This window comes from Poecile atricapillus, chromosome 4 (assembly GCF_030490865.1).
Source record: "Poecile atricapillus isolate bPoeAtr1 chromosome 4, bPoeAtr1.hap1, whole genome shotgun sequence".
Classification (NCBI taxonomy): Eukaryota; Metazoa; Chordata; class Aves; order Passeriformes; family Paridae; genus Poecile; species Poecile atricapillus.
In genome coordinates, this window is record NC_081252.1 from 31,311,570 (window position 1) to 31,335,335 (window position 23,766).

The 23,766-nt window shown below is 38.5% G+C and overlaps 1 protein-coding gene across 2 annotated transcripts in view; it reads left to right on the top strand.

Moving 5' to 3' along the window:
• Window positions 1-517: 517 nt before the first annotated feature.
• Window positions 518-23,766, top strand: part of CSGALNACT1 (chondroitin sulfate N-acetylgalactosaminyltransferase 1) — a 41,241-nt gene continuing 17,992 nt past the window's right edge. Inside the window, exons 1-2 of one of the 2 annotated variants that reach the window (XM_058837987.1) lie at window positions 518-653; window positions 1,139-1,207. The gene's annotated coding sequence lies outside the window, so the exon portion shown is untranslated. The remainder of the gene's footprint in view (window positions 654-1,138; window positions 1,208-23,766) is intronic. The other variant, XM_058837988.1, reaches the window with a different exon arrangement.

Below are 23,766 nucleotides of genomic sequence, written 5' to 3' on the forward strand. Positions count from 1 at the left end.
ATTGCATTAGAGGTTTCCTCTCTAAGTACTGCGCCTTTCAGGATTGATTTCCAACAGCACAGTGAATGGTCTAAGTGGGGAAGGGAGTTTTAGCAAGCAGTCATTCTTCAATAGCATCCTGCTCTTAAGCCAAGGTAATGATGGCTAGTTTGAGTGTGCCTGCATTTTCCCCAAGTGTGTGCAGGTCTGCTCCTTGAATGCAGGTATGTGTACATGTGCAATTGCCTGTCTCGTGTGCAGCCAAGCCAGGAGAACAGTGTGTTTATAGAAACTGTCCTTAAGAGTGATTGCCTCTTGAAGGAGTAGAGCCCATATAAGAGGAGTGGGACTGTCTCCAGCCAGCCCTGGGAGACGATGCTGAGAGCATATTGAAAAGCTGTCTTCAGCAAAAGCTTGCCAGTTTAACAACTCTGTTCTCTGTTCCTATTGCACAGTGGGCTCTTTGACGCAACAGAAAGAGCTGCCTCTTTTTTTTTTTTTTTTTGCTTCCTCTTAAATCCGCCTGGCCAATTTAAAGCTTGTGGATATTTCTTCCCCCTCGGGGAAAGCTTATATGAGGATTTTCTTTTTTAACAGTTCATTCCGTGAAACCATTTTTTTTCCTTGATTTCTGTTAGAAAATGTTGGAGCTGAACATAAGGCTTTCAGTGCAGGTCAGTGACTGAACTCTTGACCAAAGTATTTAACATTTAGTAAGTGCTTTAGTAAGCACTGTAGTTTGGGAGAAAAAAGCAAGTTAATAAGGTTGTATCATGTGAACCCATGTGTGCCTACTACTGGAATAGGAATCTTTTTATGTGCTGAGTGTCTGAGTTCTGTGTGGATGGATTTATAATCTTCCTTTTGTAGACAAATGTACTGAATGAATATTTTAGTGAGAATTGAGGTAATATCACAGTTAAGTCTATATTATCTAATTCCTGAATGTCTCTACTCCCTTAAAATGCAATAAATTATACTGTGAATGTCAAATATAAAGTTCTTGTCATTTTAATTTGCAAGGATTGTCTTTTTGAGTTTTAATTTTTTAATTACTTTTTTACTTATTTTCTGCACACTTTACTGGGAAGTGTGTTATTCCTGGGCACATGTTCTCTGCAGGGAAGACAGTTATTTGGTATTTTGTATTTCTTCTTAGATTGCTATCAAGGGAACTAAAAGAGGATGTAGGCATATTGTTAATGTCTCTCTTCAGGCTGTATTTGAGGTAAGGCAATTTTTTATCCTTATCTCTGAAATTAGAATATGAAGTAAATGCAGTATTTATTTTCTTTATAGTTACTAAGATTATCCTGGTGCTATTTGATTTTCTTAATGATAAAATGTGTTTATACTTGTCACAAAACTGTTCCTTGTCTATGCGACACTTAAAATCCTGTATTTTTATTTCAACAATATCTACTACCTATCTGCATGTTCCTATCAGCTTGTGTTCTCTGGATCAATGAAAGGCTATTTCTTGTAATTGCTTTGGTTTTGTCCTCTATGCTTATCACAAAGCATGGGAGTGAGTGGATTTGTTTCCCTGGCTGGACAATTCTTATGCAAACTTTGTAAAACTGAGTTTCAAATTGTTTCCACTGTGAATCACTTTCCTTGTAAGAGGATGACTTTTATGGTAATGTTTAACTTGTGCAGAATTGTTTTCAAACATACACAATGTATTTTTTGTGTATTCTTTTTTAAGAGCAGTTCAAATAAAAAAGTAATTCATATCAAGCTGTTTACTTCCTTGTCTACTTAATGTTGCTTCTTAGAGGAAGTATATAGCTTTAAAAGGTTGAATCATTATTTATGAGCATCAGAATAGCTGAAAGGTGTCACTGCAACATTGCCCAATGCAACTGCATTGAAAATGGATTTGTGTGGGAAACCACTGTTGGTGAGTTATGATTAGTGCATGGGGAATTAGAAAATACTACTTCTTGTTCATATTTCTTTTCAAGCAATTTAAGAGCTTTCCATTCAAGGGATGTTAATTTTTCTTTACTGTATCAAGGTTACAGTTTTTATAATTCAAGATTTTTGTTCATGCTTTCTATAGTTGTCTCATTATTTAAATTAATCCATCTGAATATTTGGGACATCTCTTACAAGGGGAGTCTTTTAAGGCACACATGCTGTACTGCATGTCCAGAAACACTTTTGATTTAGCAAAGTGTTTTAAATCTATCTTGTTTGGCTCCTCACATTTCTGAAGCTGTTTGCTCTTTGAATTACACCTAGTGTTAACTCCATTCAGAAGTGTCCCTTAACAGTTTGTTGAGAGGTTTTTTACTTGGAAAGGGGTAAGGAATGATAGAGAGTAGAGTTACAAAGTTACAGTAAACGATTTTTAATTTTATAGAACAAAAATATTTACTACTATAATCATTTACAATACTTAAATTAAATTAATTCTAAGGTGTTTTAAAACCCATTTAGGTTTAACTTTCTGTAATCAACATTATGCCAAATCTTATTATTTTCTGTCATCTTATTTTTTGGAGCTGTAAATCCATATCGTGTCATCGTTCAACACTTTATGTCTGCATCCTGTTTTCTACTGTCCAAAAAATAAAAATCTCTCTTATTCCCTATTGTTAAAGTTATATGAAGTTGAATGTTCCTTAAAATTAAGAAGTATAATAAACTAATGCAGTCTTCATATGACATGTTTTCTGAACCTTTTTCTGAAAAAATTAGATAGGATCTCTGATCCACCATCACTGGCAGAGGGTGTATTGGGCTGCCCCCTTTCCCTTCTGATCTCTGGTTTGTGAGGTAGCCAGTCCTGCTTTTCAAAGACAATCTTATTAGCATCCCACCATGATGTGTTGACATTTCTTTGGACATAAATTTTCCAGAAAACATGAATGAGGAAGGAGGATAAGTGATGTGGGTAGCTTGGTGTGTTCTTTGGGATCTTTGGAGTTGATGCACTACTGATTTCCATCCCAACAGTTACTAGAAGGTATTTATTTGTTTTTCCTGATGTTTGTGGTGCCAGCTTTCCACCGAGTCAATGTAGCAGAGCTCATGGCTTGCTGTATTTCTCCTTGCATGCCCTAACTGGGTTCCTGTTACCTGGTTAACTGGGTGCTTGTTTTCTTACCCTTGTGACCTGGTCTGTATCTTGCCACGGCCTTAGTAAAGAAAGGCTAGTTAGTCTAAACAACGCACAAGTCAAGACAGGGTAAGAGGAAATGTTCTATGAACTTTTGTTTGTAACAGTTAAAATCAGCAATGCACTTAGAAACATGAAAGATATAGACAAAAAACATAAGGCAAAAATGCTGAATCTGTTTATACTTAATTTTTATTTTCTTTCACCAGGTCGTACTGAATTGATCCTCTTCTGACAAAATTTTCTTGTTTGCAAGTATCTTACTTTTCAGATCACATCTACTAGAAAAAGCCTGCTCACAATCTTCCATCAGTTAGTTACCCTCTGGTGAGAGAAAGCTCTGTCACACCATGTCTTTGGCCATACCAGCATATCTCAGGCCATTATCTGATTCCTGAAGAAACTCTCATTTTTTATTCAGTTGCACTATAATAGTTTTTAGACAGTGCAGTGTTAATCTTTCATCCCTAAACCGTTTCATTTGTGTTTATCCAGCTAAGATGTCATCATTGTTCTTAATGATTTCCATGTTAGGGACTCACAGATATCTTTATTAGTGTATGTGTTACATTCTTATACTTGACTGGTTAGTCAAAGCAGGAGTAAATGTCTTCACCTCCCTTTGGGACTTAGTTTTTAAAGAAAATGTCTTCATGATGTATTCTCTACCAATGAGTAAATTAACATATTCAATGTTGACCAGAGCTCTTTCTTTCTTCTGATACAGAAACAGAAAGTTGTTTGTCAGAAGATAGCAGAGAGCTGTGTGATTTTTTGGTTTTTTTAAGGTACCTCAGTTTCAGAGTAGTTACAGTTCTGGATTCTGTTTTCAGGTTCATCATCAACAGGTTCTGTGTTTTAGGCTAAACTGTACTATGCTATCCCTGTTCCATGCCAATGGGAATGTTCTTAAAAGTACATTAGCATTGAACAGTGTTCAAAGATCATCTAGTTCCAACCCCCCTGCCATAGGCAGGGACATCTTCCACTAGATCAGGTTGCATTGCCTTGATAACAGAGAAACGTTATTCAGTCACTTGGACATGGGCAACATCTTCCTAAAGTAACAGAACTGTGATAGAAACTCTACTGAAGTTAAATCCTCAGAACCCTTTTTTCCTTTTTCCTCTCCATTGTGTGTCTGACAGTGGTTTGGCAATTTACTGGCAAGAGGACATGGAACAATATGCACTCCAGCAACCTTGGAACAGTATGCAGATACCCCTGGGAATTATTTCTACTGGAGGTGGTTGAGGCAGCAAGAGGTTTTTGGCTTGTTATTTCTTACAAGATTTTTTTTTTTTTAATAGCTGATGCTATAAATAGTTGACAGTTCTTAAATTGAATAATCCCAGCTTCCTTTCCAGGATAAGAAACTGGATCAAGATTTTCAAAGCCAAAACTCTGCAGCTCAATATATCTCTTAATCATCTGCTTATAATGTTGCTCAGATTTTGAGGCAATTCTCTTATTGTTCCTTTTTTTTTTGTGCATGGCGAAAAATCTCAGACAGAATCTTTCCAGTGGGCCAGTGGCAAAACCAAAAGCTGGACTTAAATGTCCTGCATTTAAGGTCAGTTTTGCCTACTAGATCATCTTTTATTGTATAGCCATATTTAGAAATTAGAATCACTTAGTTTTCAAACCAGTCTAGCTATCTGTAACTCCACCTAGTTTACTAAGAGATCATTTCTTTTGGAAGTTGTCTTAATAAGAGTTACAGGCCAAGATGTTCAAACCACAGGAGTGTTTGAACATCCAAAGGCCTCCTAGGCACATGCACCAAGGCAGAGAGCTTCAGAGGGTTTCATGTTACCCAGACCAGTACTGATGGTCACTGGTTTGTGTTGCACTCACATGTTTTTCTGGGATGTGAATTGTGAAAGGTAAGGAGATGTTGTGTCATCTGTGCTGCCATTTCTGCTACCAAGCTGGTACTTCAACTACATCTGGAAAGGCAGAACATTCCAGTCTTAAAAGTGGGGCTTTAATACTTGTAGGGTTTTAAGATTTTTTTTTCAGCATTTTCCCCTGTGAATTGATTTCACAGAAGGTAGTTATTAAAGTGCTGGCCATGATCATAACAGAGTTAGAGCTACATGTGCCAGGGATCAATGGTAATCACTCAGTGAACCAAGTGGCTTCCAGTTTTGAAAGGTGCATTTGGTTCATTTCTATTTTTTAGCTTTTGTAGCCAGTCACCCAACCTCTGATAGGACAGTTAGATTTCAACTTGCCCAGACCAGAGTATGTGTATATTTGGATTCTTTGGATTCATGATATTTTCATTAACATTTAGAATGACCACATACGTACCAACCTCCTTCACAGAGGGAAACTTTCAGTTGTATTGATTTTGAAAGGAGGAGCTTCACATCAAATAGTCTTTCCTGTGTGTGCTTTTAATGTGGAGCCAGTATTTTAGAAAAGCATTCTTCTTCGGTTAGAATAGTCTGAAAATCGAGGTGACAGTTTTGAAACACCCTTTATACAGGAAACTTTGTATTATTTTATTTGTGAGAAGGTGTAGCCTCTTGATTTCAGGGAAGAGATTTTAAATAAACTTTGGGAAAACTTGTAAAAAGCTATTAGCAAAATGTATGGTGGTGTGTATTGTGAATCATGTTGCCTGCATTGATTTTTTCTCATCATACTGCTATTAGGTAAAAAAACTATCTGATGATAATATGTAATAAATCATAATATTACCTCTAATCCTAGCAAATTTAAACAGAAATATTTTAGATTAATGAATTCACTGTGTAAATAACGGTTGCTAGTTTAGAAACTGATACAGAGATTTGTTTGAGCCACAGGGATAGAAAACATGCCACTGACCTTTTAATTTACAGGATAGTGTAAGGTGATTTTATGAGATAAAAGTCAGTGGTGAAGTTTTCCGATGCTTAATTGAACCATGTATGTAAATTTATGAATTAATAAGATATTCCAAAAATATAGCGGCTTTCTCTGAAAATTGTTCAGGAAATGAAAAGCACTTATGTAATGTTAAAGGAATGAAAGGAAAATTTCTTAGCATTACAGAAAGGAAAATACAGCTTCACTCTAAAATCCTTAGGAACTAACTACACTAAGAAACTAGATCTTTGCAAATGTAAGGTCCATGCAAAACTGTTTTGAGAGTACATCTCAGGACCTTTTAAAAATTTTGTCATGAATTGGTAGCCCTAGTTTTCAGATGGGGACAAAAAATGTTTAGAATTCTATATGCATGCATGTTTGCATTTGTCCAGTGTGGTTTAGACTTAATTTTTCTTCCTTGCTATTGGATCTGCCTTTTGCTATGACAGCCAGGTAGAAGAAGCTGAAGAAGAAACAAGGTTGCTGTAACATCTTGTTTGCCAGCAGTTCCAGGGAGTGGCAGGAGAGGTAGAGCTGTACGGGGCCTGGATGTGCTGCGTGCTCAAGCTGCAGGAGTATGTGGGAAGCAGAGCACTTCAATTTCACCAAAACACCTCTTATACTGGAGTGCTGGTTCTTCCTGGTTAGCACAGGTGGGAAAGTGAGTCACATCCAAGGGAAATATATGCCTTTTTAAAAAGATTTTACGGACATATGTGACAGAATTTTTCCAGTAAAGTTCAAGACTGTAATTTTCTTACTTTCTTTGCAGTGTGTCTGCTTGAGTTGGTGAAAACAGGCTCATCTGGTGGTAAAGCTTTTTGGTTTTCCTAAGGTACTTGTCCATTTCTCATACTCTGATTAGAATCTTTTGGGCTATTAACTACTACTAAGGTCAAAACTTCAGAGCCCAAGTAAAAATACGTACCTTCCAGCTACTTAGTAGTCTTGTAAACCTATTAATCATCAAGAACAAAAGAGACACAAAGGTGTAGATTAGAGTTATGAATTAGGATTTAAAATAAAATCTCAGTTTTACCTCTTTCCCTGGAGAAAGGAGCCTGTAAAATGCATTTGAAAAGGCTTTGCCTCTCTGTTGGAACCCTCTGGCATTTTACTGAAGTAATCTTGATTTGTTTTCTAACCTCTATTACTGATATCAAGGACTTTTCACTTGTTTAATATTACACTGTGATTTCACTTTCATGCAACTCCAGCATGCCCTTTATGTGGGTCACATATTCTTCGTCCTCCTCTATGTTGGTCTAGGATATCCAATTATTTCCATATTCATGGAGCTCAGTCACTACACAGCCAATTGAAACAGGCAGGCTGCTCAATGTCTTTTCCACTCCAGGAGTAATTTAATCAGGGAGTGACTGCATTATATTTTCAGAGAGCTGAACTGTGTGTGCCAGGTGATCTGCAGTGGAGAACAGCATCATTATTAAAAGGCTTAGACATTCCATGCCATTTGTGCTTCTGCGACATATGTAGTGCAGGTAATGGTACTGTCCTGATGTTTTTTCTCATGTGCATGATTCAAATATAGTCATTTAGAGGAGGTAGAAAAGAGGGTGAGTCAGGGGACTGTATTTATGCTGTATGAGATTGAGTTTCAAAGATGTTGGGTTGTGCGAGATCCTTCATCACTGCTGTGTTTGTTTTACAGAAGTGCTGGTACTAACAGAGCAGATTAAGCATATTTCTTTAGTTTCCCTCTGAAGTTCCATCCTAGAATTAAAAAAATCTTACATGGAATTTTGATATTGGTACATTTGCACATAAATATTTCAACTTTCATAAAGCAGCAAAGGAGAGATTTGGCTGTGAGGGAAAAGTCATCAGGGAGTCCTTGCATCCATTATAATCTTCATCTGGGCTGATGAATGTGCTCAGTCGACCAGAGGGAACAGGTAAGCCTTGGCTGTCACAAGTACCTTAGATCTGTGATAATTTCCACTGAGAAGAGTTAAAAGGATGTCCCTTGCTGTCAAAGGGTATCCAAGGGAAGGATAAGCTCTTTTCCAGAGTTACCAAGGAAGGAGAGAAGGTGTGGGTGAGGCAGATCACAGAGTGCTTGTGTCATAAGTAGCTATGCTGTGTCAATTTCTTGCTGCTGGGGACATTATTTAGATGAACATCAGGTACAGGTGACAACTACATTTTTCTTTGGAGTCCCTGGGCTGGATTACAAGCTTGTGGGTGTGACTTCATGCTGGAAGAATTGCACAGGTGAGGTGAGCATTGCCTTGGGAGTGCCACTGCAAAATTGTCCTGAGTCCCCCTTCCAGCCTGGTATTCTGTGATTATATGATTACTCAGTAAAACTTTTCTGCTGCTTCTTTTAGGACTTGTGTTTTCACTTTTATATTGTCTTTCAAAAAAATAGAAATTGGAAAAAATCTATGGATTCAAATAATTAGAGTCAAACTGTGTCCACAGCTCCTCTTTGCTGAGTACGCACCATCATTAAGGTCATTGGTGATAAAATCATCTGACTCTTAAAGAAGTCTTGAACCTTTACACTGGCATGTTAAAAGCTTTCATGTTGGTCTAGACTTCTTTAGTTTCTTGTTTCCTCACTGCAGCTGCCATGGGCATCTCCAGTCTGGGCACATTTCCCCCTTCCTCTTTGAAGTAAATAGACATTTTCCAGTTAATATCTATGATAACATACCTGTGGAGTGGGAAAAAACTCCACCTTCTAAATGTGATATTCTGACCTAGAGGTGAATTATGATATTTCACTTTGAGATTTTTGGAGAAGTGGTATTCAGCATATTAATAATGATGCTAACTCTTACACTGCTATGGTTGAATCTGGATTGTCCAGTTCCAGATGCATTTCAGTCAATATCTTGTTAAGCTTCCTTGAATGAGTTTGCATGATAGTCAAAGAAGAGAAGAAGCCACAGCAAATTATTTCTTCTTAAGTACATATCCACTTCTGTTTATTTTCATCATCTAAATGCATAATACAGTGGGCATCATCAATATTGTCTTTGCTACACCTGGAAATATCAAGAAGACAGGGAAATGACTTGCACAGGATCATTTAACCTTCAGGATGGAGACCTGGCTTGCATATGCTGCTGTTCAGTCCTATAACATAGTGACATATATATCTGTCATCTAGGAATTCATCAGGACTACCTTCCAGACCAGTTTCCAGACTCTTTTGCCCTTGGAAAGATATTAGAATCTGCTCTGTACCTAGAAAGTACAGTAGTGTTTTGGAAAGTTCTGATGTGCTGCATGCTGGTCACCTCAATGCACTGAGAGCTTTTGATCTTCCTTATAATGTCCTTTTGTTTTTATTTCCATTGGCTTTCTTCAAGAGAGGACTTCTTTCCCTGTGTGAAGGCTGTAGTATACTTTTGCCTGCTGAATAATACAACTTCTGAGCCGTTTCTCCTCAGCTTATGGTACACACTTACTACCAAACTTTTGGTCTTTCTGATCAAACTGATGTGTATGGTCAGTAGCAGTTCAAGGCAAATATTTCCGATCTCCTAGGACTGAAACAACAAAGCATTGAAGCGTGTTTTTGGTAGGAAGTGAGTAAAGTAGGCAAGAACTATTCACAGCCCTTTACCGACACTTTTCATATTGCACAGGGAAGTTTCCATTCAGCTACACCTGTTTTCTGGCTAAATATTTATTTGTTTTCCTTGGATATTATGTATTTTTCTTAATTTTGATCTCTTTTTAAATTTTTATGCTCTTTCATCTTGCTGGTGATCCAGATTAAAATGAAGAATTCACTTGCATTCCCCAAGATTGTATCAAAGTAGAGGAGAAGAATTTCTAAATTGCATTGGTTTTCATATGACATGAAAACTTAGCAGTAGAAAAGATATGTTGCAATTCACAGAGGAAAAAACAGAGCTGATGTCTCTGTCTTGGGATACCTATGTCAAAATTAAGGCCTGAGTCTGCATTTGATTCCACATAAGCTGCAGCTAGAATTGGATTTTTGACAGTCTCCCAAGCTAAAACTGACATGGAGCTGTCTTTGTTTTAACAAGTTCCCAAAATAGCTGTTTTAAAATTAATTCAGAGAAGGCTGAGGTGATACAGGAGGTAACACAGAAATGAAGAGTTTCTGGTTTTCCCAGTGTATTATTCATCAAGCCTAGGATACCAAACTGGGCTGCAGTATCACCATTCTGATATACTGGCACTATTGTCAATACTGCACTTTTCTATTCTCATCTATTGATAATCCTATTTAATTCTCAGAAATGTCAATTTATACTGAAATCTGGTAGGTCCCAGTAATTGAATTTTGACTAATGCTGAGACCAGATAGTGATTGTAAGTTCTTACTATGTTTCTGCCTTTTTGGTGCTTCACACTTTGTGTCCTCACACCTGTCTCCAGAACATCGTCTCCTATGCTGAATATTTGTTTTGATCCAGATTTTCACCAAGTGGACAGCCTCCCTCTTAGGCTGGCCTAAATCATGATGCACTTACCACAATAATTTTCATCTTTCCTCAGGAATTTCAGTATGTGCAGTCCTGGCAGCCAGTACTTGATGTCTCTTTCCAGGGTTCATTTGATTTCTCCTATTTTTTCCTCTGTCTTGATGTGTGATTAGTTTGATGTAGTTTACATTACTGTATTGTGATGCTAACTGCATTAGCTCTGAGTAACCTGAGACACGCAGACCAATATTTGATTTTCAGTGGAATAGTTACTGGGGAAGAGGTCTGGTTTGTCTTCACAAATATATTCAGATGCAACATATATTGTCATACATTATTTGTGCAACGATAGGCTGAAAAGCTCTGAAAGCTATGAAAGATGAAAAATAATAATCAATTCTTATGAAGTGATGTTGGGTGCTTGGCAAGCAGTGCAGGTATGTGCAAGGGACCTGAACTTCCACATGGTGGGAGGAAACACAGTGAAGCTGACAGAGATCAAAGAAGTAACACTGATAACCTATAAGGAACTGGCATGTTCCTCTTCAGTTTCTGTAGAGGAATCTGGGTTTAAGATTTTTAGGGATATTTATTGTTCTCTGTCCTAGGAACTCAGTTAGGAGTCCAGAGTGCTGAGCTGAGGCATGCTTTTGGTCAGAGAGCAAGTGCAAATTTATGCCAGAAATTCCCTCAGAAAATGATTATTCCATATGGCTTGTGGGAGATATCTAGGCTATGTTTTGACCTTATATTTCAGGCTCTGTTGCTGCTCACCATGGCAATGGGAACATAAGTGGGGAAGTGCTGGTCATAAATAAGCACTGATACCTTCGATTCAACTGCATCATGGGACAGGTGACTAGGAGTGCCTGAAGTACAGAGCTATGGGCTAGGGGAGAGTGGCAGAAAGCTAGATAGCAACACCTGCCTAGGGTCAGAGAGGAGGAATAATCTTTCTAAGATGAAGGTATGTGGGGATGTGGCTTTTCTGACACTTTTTTTTTTTCCTGCCTTGGTTTATTAAGTTCCAGTAAACAAATAAAATATATTCTCTTTTTTATGTAGCTTGGCTGAGTCACTACATTTCATAACAGTCAGAGGTTCCCAGAAAGTCTGTTGTAGCTGGATTCAGGCCCATTGGACTTGCTCAGATAAATACACTTGGTGGAAAGAGGAGTGTTAAGAGCTTTCTAACCCAGCCTACCTTTTGGCAGAACAAAAGCTGGTAGAGGCTGCACAGGGAAAATAAGAGAGCAAATTGAGTAAGGGTCCCTGTGCACTCATCACTCCTTCCTGAGAAGAGGTGTGGTTCTCATCCAAGCCCTGTTGAGCTCTCAAGGCTCTCCTGATGTTCTCTGCAGATATGTACATCTTGAAGATGTGAGAGTTTTGTTGTTTGGTTGGGGTTTTTTTCCCAAACACATTTCAGAATCCAGGCCAGCTGCTACAGCTGCTTCCCTTCAGCAAAACCGCTTCAAACCATGTTGAGGTTTTGTGGCTCTTTGTAGCTGCAAACCTACTCACAGCCAATTTCCTCACATTACGGGATTATTTTAGCAATGTAGTCATTCTAAGTGGTTCCACAAATGCCCTCATCTTTTATCTCCATTTATTTACTCCTTACTTCTTTCTTCTAAACATGTTTTTCCATCCCTTTAGCAAAGCAAAGTGAGTCCTGGGCTCTGACAAGGGTATATCAATGCTAATGGAGGAGACTGGAGGCATGCTTGAGGACAGCACAATCCACAATTTAACCCAGTCCTTTCTGATTCGTAGGATGAAGGTTTCAGGTTTAAGCAGAGTGGTTTGTGTTTTCACAATCGTATGGCTTCTTTGCATGCATGTGGTCTGAGCATTAAGCATCAGCAATCAGATCCTGCAAACAGTCTGATGCATTAGGAAATCTAGACTGTGCTATTTGTTTACTTTGAGTATAAATGTCATCTTGGCAAGTGATCTCCTGTCTTGCATACACAAAGTTTGTAAGTTGATTGCTGAGCTTAAATGGCATAGGCTGGGTAATGAATTTTAAAGTTTGCGTTTCAGTTGTTTGGTGACCCTGTGTGCATGACATGAAAGCAAAGTGCCTCTGAAGCTCCTTTCAGATATTCAATCACAGTGTATGTGCTGAGCTAATCAGAGGGATTTGACATTTTGATATTGAATAGATGAACTAAGGACTAAAAAATTTATTACTGTAATTTCCAATGAAGTCAGGCAATGGACTGGTCTTAGTAATGGCTCTTGTCAGATGGTCTACTTGCAATGTTCATTAATAGCAGTTACTACTACTGTACTGATGTTTTGGACTGACAAAGAATTCTTTACAAAAGATTCTTTACAAAGAATCAGTATCAATTTGCATTCAGCAGATAATAATGTTCTATGCCTTGAAAAGAACATTTTTTTTCCTTTAAAATTAAACTAAAACTTCCACAATAAATCATTATGACCTTGGCAATAATTTAGTTTTTCCATTTAAGTGATCCATAGATACTCTTTGCATTTTTTTTCTTCCAAGTAATTTGGGAAATAAGAAAACCCAAAATGTCCTGATCCCCAATCAAAACGGCATTCCAGAATAAAAGGGAAAATTGCTGAGAACATGCCCACTTGTAGGGGGGAAAGTAGCAAAAGTTAACTACATGTATCTAGGTATAAGACTCTAAAAATAATTTTCATGTTATGTCTGCACCTTTGAATCTACCAAGGATGCATATAACCAGATGTGTTAAAAGCTTTGATTTCTGTCACTACAGCTGATTTGCTCTTAGTAGGAAATTACAAATTATAAATGATTTCTCATTTGATTTCTTGGTAGTTCATGTGACTTCCTTGTGTTACCTGACAAGTATTAACAAACTGTAGTGTCAGTGTTCCCGATGTTATGTTTCTTTGAATACTGAGTATTTTGTCTATGGCACAGCTAAGTGTTTCTTGACAGTTTTCAGTTACCGTAGAACTAGTACTACACATGACAAATGTTTCTCTTCTAATATCACATCAAATTATATGTATCTAGACTCATGTCAAATCAAATTTAGTGACCATCCCAGTAATATCCTTTTTGTGAGATTATTATTTTTTTGGTCATGTTTCCACATCTCTCTGATGAAATGCAAAGTTGAGTTCTACTTTCACAGTGAACCATCTCCTTTTAGCATCCCCTTTGAAGTAGTCTGTGCACTGTTTTAGTTGTGTGACAAACCTTATCTAGATACCTCATTCCTACCCTGGTGAAAGTAGCAGTGTGTCCTTTAGAAAGCCTTCTTGGTGTTCCCAGGCATGGATGCAGGGTTTCCAGATAAGATTGATCAGGTGTTTATTACACCAGGAAATGGCCATGCCAGGGTCTTCAAAATCATGTGCTTCTGGTGTAGGAAGTATTTAAACTGTACAGCTGGGCTGTCTTCTGCAGGTGTGGTGGAAGCATTTCCTCATCATTTTGTGATTTTCTTCTGGTCAGCTTTGCAGACTGAAGTGGATCATGCCTGGGAACTGACCTGTCTAATGAGTATAGCCTGCATCTTGCATTGTTGTGCCAAAGTGTGGGTTTGAGCTGAGGGATTGCTGTGTTTTCCAGTGCTTTGGAGCATGAGCAGTTGAACTTCATTTCTTTGCAGACTATAAAATGTGCTGCTAACAAATGCTCTATTGCATGAGCCTCTAGTGCAGTGTGTACTCAGAGAAAGACTCTTAGATTGAGCTACTCTGGAAAAGGAGACTGCCTCAAAGAAAGTCTTCCCACCCATTACAGCTAGTTTTAGTTTTTCCCCCTTTGACTGGACCACAGGGGCCCATATCTAGAGAGACTTCCAATTGCAGTTCAGCATCTGAGGAAGCCACTTCTCGGCTGCTCCTCTTGTCTCTCTCCAGGCTGGGAATCCTTTTCTACCTGAGCTAATGGATATAGAAGGCCCATCCTATAACTGCAGTCTGGGGCAGGGGTTGTGTGTAGCTGCAGTCCTTCAACTGCAGTTTTCTGCTCATAAAGGAGAATGTGCTTGGAGGGAGTGAATTTCATGGGGCATCTCTTATGGAAGTCAAGAAGAAGTGTACAGAGCCTCCACCCAGAAAATGGTGCACACATCAAAATAGTCATCCTAAGGGTGTGCCCTTCTTAAAAGAAGGAAGTGCAAAATGATGCTGAGAGATCACAGCAGGGGTATTTACCTCACATTTGCTTCTCAAATTCCTCCTAGTGTTCCTGTGTGACAGACATGTGAAATTCCAGATCTGCCAATAAATGAGGAACCTCACTGTGTAGCTGCAATACGTGCACAGTATTTAGTTTTAGACTCCTGATTTGAAAGGCTGGATGAGATTACAGAGTTCTAATTTCAAGGTATTTACAATTTTCTTACCCTTTTTCCTCTGGGCTGGAGTCATAGTTTGTACCATATTTAAGATTTCGAGGTTGATTGCCAGCACTAGTGCGTCATTTCAGTAGACCAGCCAGGGCCTCTGAAGTGGCCTGCACATCTGTTAGGGAGAAAGAAGAAGCTATGGGCCACCATCTGGTATTTGATTCCTTGCTGTCACAACAGATTCATTGAGGGCCCAACTGGACCTGACTTCCACTGTGCAAAGTATAGAACAGCAAGGAACACAATTGGTCTGGAAAGGTATGCTGTGGGGAGATAGAAAATGGGTAGAAAAAACACCTAGAGAGTGTTCAAGGAGTGACAGGAAATTGTGTAGCTTTTACCTGGAGCAGACCCCACTGCGTGGGAATCTGGACATTCTGAAGGGAATGCGGCAAGACCCCACATAGAGCAGTTGGTTCTATCATCGCTGATAATGATGGCAATATTTGCCTCTGGAAGTTTGGATTAAATTGCTTTATTTCTTTAACCGTCTGTTTGAAATATCTTCTTACCATCTTTTTTTTTTCATCCACAAATTACTTTTATATCGACATGCCACATTTTGCTGTTCTAAGAGCTTCTCAAAAGCTTGCTATTTTTAGACTTGTAATAATGGATGTGTGCATGACTCCTCAGCTGGCAAGCAGCTTGTTAACTCAGACTGGTGCCTGGTTCTTGCATCTTTTTATATTTTGAGTCAGTTGTACCTTTTGAGGTAGGATATCTGAAATAAAGCAGTAGATGTATAAAACCAAAGGGGAGGCCCAGAACATCTGATTTTTGTTATATTCTTTCCTTTTTGTGCTGAGTGCATACTGGATCGGTTAGACTTGCTGGAGATACACTGAACTATTGCACTCTACAGGTTGGCTGATGTCTTGTAATCCTGTAAAAGTAACTGAAGTTACAAATAAAACAAATAAACAATAGAACACTGGATTAGTCTTACAGGAGGCAAGTCAGTGTGTGAAACCTATCAGGAGGTTTTCTACTCCCTGACATGTTACCTTAGTCGAGTCGTGGTTTTCTGCAGTAATGAACACGCTTCAATTATGTAAAAGAAGTTAATTGACATTGTGTGATGATGGCTCTTCAGTGAAATAATCGTGTGGACCAGGTGGTCTGGGGGAGCAATTGCCCCAGCCACCCATAGACAACTAACAGACTAGTTGGTTAAGTTAATGTTGAGGGTTAGGTGTCCTTTTTTATTGTTTTTTTTGTTTTGTTTTGTTGTTCTGGCCTGCCCGTGGAATTTTTACCCATTAGCTGCGGAGACAGTCTAACTGTGGGTATTTAGTGGGTGCTCGATAAAGGACAAAGAGTGGCCGGGCCCAGGGGGGGAAGGGGGCAGGAAAGGAGGGTGGGGACAGTTTTTGGCTGGCTTTCTTCGGCTTCGGGGAGAGACATTCTTTTGCTGGGTCACGGAGCTGCTGCGGTGGGGAGAAGGGAATTTCGCCATCACCCAGACGGAGCTGCTGCTTCTCCTTCCCTCTTTGTTGGTGGCCTCGTACCCCCTGTCCTGCCGGGACGTGTGGCAGTGCCAGGCACCGCCGCGGAGCTGCTGATCCACCTCATCCACCAGCCCAGGATCTCAGCTCATCGCTGCTGTTCCAACTGAGTGTTCCACAGAGCCCCGCAGGAGCACCGGGACTGCCCATCCGAGGGGTTTGTGAAACAAGCCTCTCCTCCATCCCGTCTCAGCCGAGAAAGCTGTCACGGAGCCTCTGTTTCTGTTCTCTTGTTATTGCTGTAGTTATTGTTGTTTGTTTGCCTTGTTATAAATACTAGTAAAGAACTGTTATTCCTATCCCCAGATCTCTGCCTAAAAGCCCCTTGATTTCAAAATTATAGTAATTCGGAGGGAGGGGGTCTACATTTTTTCATTCCAAGGGAGGCTCCTGCTCTCCCTAGCAGACACCTGTCTCCTAGAACCAAGACAGTTAGCCAGGTAAATTCCCTGGGCTCCCATCAGGAGCGTGGGTAGATGGAGTCCAGGAGACAATTCAGGAGGTAAGTGCAGGAGCCTGACCTTAGGTAATGTAATAAATTAGATCTGTCAGCATGTATGTCTCTTACAGTAAACAAGGGAGAGTTCTGCCTATGATTGTCTATATGATAATCATGTTCTTTGAACTTTCCAGTTATTACCATACACAAGTGTATTAATACATTTTTCTTTGTCCTTTTTGACTGCAACTTAATAGAATCAGGTGAAGTACCCATCAAGAAGAGTAGCTATTGAAATTGGCTGTCCTCTTTCAGAAGTAGCTAAAAGCAGTACCTAAACATGTAGTAGCATGCAGCTTCTCTGACAAGGAGATGGAAAAATACCAATTTTGAAGCAATGGAGGTCAAAATAATGGTAAAAATCCAGAGAAGTAATGAAGGAAAATTACATGTCCCAAACAGAAGAATTGTTTCTTGTGCATATCTGGTACAAAATACAAACTTATGCTTAGGGACTAGATTGATCATCAAAATCACAAACATTAAAAATAGTTTTTTGGTATACAAGATCTTTTTTCACCTTCCAAAGCACTTGTGTCCTCTAAGAGATGCAATGTAAATCATTACATAGATTACATAGATGGCTGATGTCATCTGATGTCTGCTCTATTGGGCAGATTTTCTAATCTATATTTTCCTTTAAGAACATAGGGATTTTCCACAGCTTCTTCAGTTTCACTGACATTTTGTCATCCTTTCAATGCAAAGATGCGTGCCACATGAGAGAATTAAACAACCAAAATCCCCTGTACATGCACTAACCTAATGCTTAAAAATTCTTCTTCTATGTGAGTTTTGTTTAAACCAGGTATGATTTGCTTTTTTGTCACATGATCATGCTGACACCATTTGCTCATATTTCATTCTTTCCTGTAGGAGCTTTCAGCTGCTGTTTTCCAACTAACAGGTTCCACCAACAGTTACTTTCCTTCCTCTTTTAGACAAAAGGTTGTTAAATTCTCTTGACATTTGTCCTTAAGATGCCAGTTCTGGAAAACTGCCTGTTATTTTGACTGCAGTTGGAAAAAGGAGATGCTTGTACATCTATAGGAGAAGAATTTTTCTTTTCGGGACTAATAAACTATTTGTAGTGAGACATTTCACTGCTGTTTCTAATAGACCTTGTTGAACCCTTGTTCTGGTAATAGAACAACACAAGGAAAGAAAATAGTGGAGATGTAAGGAGTTAAACTGAGTTAAGCTGCTACGAGCTGGTGCTGAAAATGATACGATTTTAATATTCCACAGAGAACTGGATAAAAAGGAGGGAAAGGGAGAAAACTGTAAAGACACAGCAGCAATTTCTTCTTTTTGTTTCATTAGCTTACATAGCTGTGCCAGCACACATCCTAGCCAATTTTGTTAAAATAAAAATAATGCTGTCATTTGCAGACAGGTTTCCATGTGGAGAGAAACAAAGACTCAGTAGCATGAAGCTTCATCTCATAAGGAAATTTCTTTTCTTCAAGTATTCTGGTAGGCTGTGAGTTTACACTTTTTTCCCTATTCTTTTTTTCTGAAAAACATTGCATGTGAGGAACAAGGATAAGCAGAAAACTGTTTTCTTTAAAAAAAAAAAATTAACTATCCATGAAAAAAAAAAAGATATATATATATTGTTTGCATCAACTTTGATACAAAGTTACCTTAAACCAAGTCAGATACTTTTGTGGTAGAATGAGGAAAAATGTTACAGAGTAAGATCATATTGTGTGCCTTATTTCATAACTTCGCATGAAATTATTTTGGTTCTGATTGAAGCCTGAAGTTCTTTCAAGAGATAGGCTCTTTGGAACTTTTTAGGAAATGCTGAACTGACTGCAGGGTGTACTTCTGTTTGACAAAAGGGGAAAAAAGGATAGCTTTTGCTGGTAAAGGAAACTGGCTTTACTTATGTCGTCAATCAGCTCTGTGTTACAGAACCAGGATGCCTCTTGTGTGAACTGTTAGCATTTAACGTGTTTCTAGCTGAATGACTGGGTTTAAGAGCTATTGACAATGTGCAATAACTACAATTAAAATCTCCTTAATAAACTACAGTTTTAATGCCAGATACCAATAGAGTCAATGAGGGAACTGAAATTTCTTAAGGACCAATGAGAAAATATGTTTATGGCTGTAATTTGGTATATCAGAGAGCTGTAAAATAAAACATCAGACTGCTTGTTTGAATTGAGGTTTCTTATAAAGAAATCAAAAGACAGATTCCATTTTCAGTATGATTTGAGATCAGAGATGAAAACCAAAGTAACTGTGAGCAGGTGTCTCATTAACACTTGAAAATGTGGTTTGGTTTACTTAACTAAAGGATATAGAAATTTTTCCTAAAATTAAAAGAATATTTTTTCTTATAGCCACTTGACCAAAAGCAGTTTTCTGTGGACCTGTGTCCATTCTGATACCTTCAAAGATACAAAAACTGTCAGGAAGTGGAAATTTGAAGCACTGTGATTTGTAAAAACAAAGTAGGCATTCACAGCCTATTGAAATGTTTTATTTAAAAATAAATCTGTGTAAGTGATAAAATGTCATACAATGATAAACATCTTCATTCTGTTGAAATGAAATTATCTGGATGAAAGTTTGTAGATATCTGTGTTTTGCAAGATAGTTCTTTAAATTTTGGTTGTCCTCAGGTTTTTGGGTTTTTTTCATTCCTTTTTGGAAGAAGAATTTCATGGTCAAGTGGATAGAAGACTGTATAATATTAAATATAAAAAAGCCTTCCTTTCTTTTAATCTCTGCCTAGGCTTTTTCTGCAGAGATTTTGCTGTAATTTATCTTTTCAAGTTCCCGTAGTAAAGAATTAGCTAGTTTAATGATGAAGGTGAAGTCAGTGAGATTCAAGTATTATGTAAGCCCCAAATAAAAAAATTAAAAAGAAAAAGGAAACTTTTTCTAGAGAGAGAAAAACTGTTTTACTGAAATAACTGAAAGAGCTTGGGCTTTTCAAAGAATTGCTAGGAGATTATTTCCTGGTATATCAAGGAAATGCAAAACCACGTATCAAAACAGTGGTGATGAACTAAGCGAGACCTTGTGGCATGTTGTTTCCGAGTAAGCACTAACCTGGAGGAGGAAGGAAATGGGGGCTGAATCAGGAGCCTGGCCTTTTCCTGTCGATCAGTACAGACCAGACTGACGGGGAAAAGCAGATCAGTGGAGCTTGGGGGTTGGTACATCAACTGTGAGAGCTATTAATGCTGCATGTATTGGTGTTCTGGGTAGCTTCTCTAATATTGAACCAGGTTGCAGTTGTTTTCTGGCTTCCTGGTTATTAGTTCGTAGCCTGAAACTTGATTTTCTCCTGTAATGTAAACCACAGATGAAAAGTAATCTTGGTCAGCAAAATTAGTCCCTGTCCTGCTAATTCTTGCTCAGCCTAGATAACCTACCTAATCCCTTGACTATCAAAATGTTTTTCTATTGTCTCCTTTCCTCTTAATTATTTTATTTAAAGCTGTGTATTGATACCACACTAGCCAGAAAATTTCAAGTACAAGGAGTTCAATATTTAGGGCTCTGCATTACCGTAAGAATATAGCATTAGACTTGTGGGAGCCAGATGTTTCTTCTCAGTTCCCACATGCTGGACTCAGAAGGAAGGAAACCTCTTCCCCTGCCAACTCTGCTGCAGTTAATGAAGTTCAAGTCCACATCTAGCTTTGTACAGAGCATTCTAGCCGTATCAAGGATTTCTGTCAAGGAGAAGACATAATCTCCAGGTCAGGCTGAATTGTCCAAACATCTTAAAACTCTATTGCTACCTTACAGGGACTTTGATAGGATAGATACCTCCAGTCACTGTTACTGTACTTTATCACCTCTCAGCTTTTTTCAAATCAGGGGGCTTTCACTGCACTGTGCACTTGTGGCTGAAGGGCTGAACTGAAGCTAAACATATGAGAGGTTTTATAGCCTTGACTAAATAAATCCTAGTTAAATACTGGAAGAGACACAAACTGCTTTCCACCCTGCAGCTCAGCCTAGATAGGCTTTCCTGTTTCTGAGCACAACTCAGCCATGCATGTTTGTGCATTTTTATCAATGGATAAATTATGCTCTTGCTTATTTAGATAGGTGCTAAACCTACCCTGATTCATGACCTACATCATAGGTGTACATACACTGGACGTCAGATTTCATTGAAAATCTGGCTGTGGTACTGTGGGATGTACATCTGGCAGAATCCTTGGGGTTCCTCACATAACATGACATTAATATGAACTTTGTACAAGAAAATGTTTTAAATAACAGTCATGAAGAGATGGGTCTAAACCAGCAAGCATTCACAGAGTGCCCCCACATGTGTGTAGATCTCATCAATTTTACAGGCCTTGCTGCTGCTGACCTGAGCTTCCTTCATAAAACTGTGGTTGTCATCATTCTTAAGAGGAATGACTGTTCATTCCTGTGGTGGCAGTCAGTTTTCTTTTGCTTGTGTAAATCACTGAGGGTGCATGTGTAAACATTTCAAAGTGAAATAGTGGCATTTTTTCCCAAGTCCAGAATTAAATGGATAAGCAAAATTCATCCCATTATTTGTTTTAACTAGGAAATACTAAAGGATTTTGTGCTTTATCCTTATTACTCTGATTCTGAGATATTTCAGAAGCTGGAATAGATTGGTGTTATGTTAAAGCTGGGTTAGTCTATCTGGAAGCTCCCTACATACAGAGAAACTGTTGAATTAGATCTTAAAATGAAGCAAATTGGAGTAGCATTATTCAGCTGTTCCCTGGCTGTAGCTTGTCCTTGTTTTGTTAGCTAATTTCCTACAAAAAGAAACTATTCTCAGCATGCTGCTATATTAGATGTTGTGTAGGGCTCTTGCAGCATCATGTGATTGGAGAAAAATGCTCCTCTTTTACACATCTACAAAACAGAGATGGTATTCACCTAAATGGATGTAAAAGTGTTGGTCATGTTCAGAAGATGTTGATCTTCCAGCTAAGTTGGACATCTCAGCTGTCCAGCCCTACCATCAATTTTTAGTTCTGGAAACTATGATGGTTTGCTAATTTGCTCTTAAAAGACCAGGCTAAATTCTAGCTCAACTCAAAAGTATCTTTTTCATCTCCATTTTAGCAAAGTTCAAAACATTTTTGGAGAAACTGTATTCCTAAAACTCCAGCCCAGAGCCTGGTAATAGGAAATGGACCTTTAGAGAAAAGCCTTGTCATTTCTTTCTTGAAGTAGCATGGATTAGGTCTTTGTGAGTCACAGCACCTCTGCAGCAGTGGTGCATGCTTGTCATCTCTTCTCTGCATTTTTTCTTTGGAGGATCTGTCATGTCCTTACTGGAGGAGGGACAGAGTGGTGAAGACTCACGGGAAAGTCTTTTGGAAGCATCCTATAGTAGCCCACTAACAGTTGCACTGAGGATGTGCAGGTTACACATCTATAGATCAGTGTGTATAGCAGAGAAGGGTGGTGTGTTTTGGTTGTAAAGTGGAAATCTGAGTACCTCATACAAAAAATAGCATTCCTAACTCAGACCCTTGCAATGGTTGGTTTCTGATGTCTGGAAAACTGCCAAGTCTTACACAGAAACATTGTTCTGGGGCAGAGAAAGCAGTTTTAGGAGTGTTGTAGTAACTTGAAATAATGGGGGTTTTATCAGAAAAAGTGTTATTGGTGTGTGGAGATAATTTTAGGTGTTACAATAGTTCTTTTCAGATGTTGTTAGAACTTACGGTTTAATCTCAGTGGTCTTTTTTTACTTTAAAACTAGTTTGATTAACAGTGGAGAAAGGAAAGCAATAGTGCTTTCACTCTTGTGTGTGTATACACATTGACAAACCCACACACAAAACAGGTATGCACTGGGAGGACAAAGGGACCTCAATACTCTTTCTGAGTGCTTTATTTAAAACAGAAATAATGATACTGTAGAAGAAATAATTATTACTGGATGTCTACTGTAACAGTAATAATGGTTGCCGTAAAAGTTGAAACAACTCTGGTATGTTTATTGCATATGACAGCAGAAGGCTTTCAGAGTAATCTTGAATTCTGTTCTGGACTGTCTTTGGGGAAGTTGCTTTCATGAGCAGTGAGACTACATGTAAGTGGATGGTCTAACACAAGTACACATGTACCTCAGAATTCAGCTTAAGTGGCACAGCAGATAAAGTTACTACTTTACCCTGATGAGAGGAGCCCAATTAAATTAGCAGAAATGAGGTCCAGATACTAAGAAAGGCAAAAGTTAGGACTTCTGCACTGGTTTTGTAGCTTCCAGAGTGAAAAGCCTATAGCTGTATACTGAATGTAAACTCCTTCTTGAATGAAGCAGCTACTTTTGGTTCCCTTACAAGAGGAAAATATAGTATTTCCAGGACTGTTAGAGCTTTGAGGGTTCCTTCTTTTGAAGACAACTTCTAACATTTGTTGTAACCTGTTTGTGAGATGATGAGACTGTAGTTATTTACAGACGGGAACAGTGTAATTGTCCTTGTGTGGGCAGGGTTGGATGTTGAGAATGTCTGAGAGAATGTGTGACAATGTAAGTCTGGAATCAAAGATTAGGAAATGAAGAGTTTTACTGTAAGTTGTCTACTGTCTTCAACTATTAGAATTTAACATTTTCATTCTGGATACTATTTCTCACTAATCCTTTATTTGAATTGAAGTTTGGAAACCAGACATTAAGACTTTGAGTGGTTTGTTTGGGATATGTGTCAACCCAAGAGGGAGCAATAGAATTTTTAACAAGGGACAATGCAAGAAGGTTAAGAAGGTGCATCCAGTCAGTTTATCAGACAGGCTTTTTTCTCTATTCAGCCTTTTGTTTAATTCAGCCCTGGACAGATGAACTGGGCTGAGAAGTAATCAAGAAATCATGATCTGGCCATAATTCTTTGCATAAATCTTAATCTTTGCATAAAGTGTGCAAATTTTTATGTGAGACTAAATTTTAATCCCTGTGACATGTCCTATTCTGCTGAGTGTCTTGGATTTCTGTTGGGAAACTAGGGGGAAAAATCTT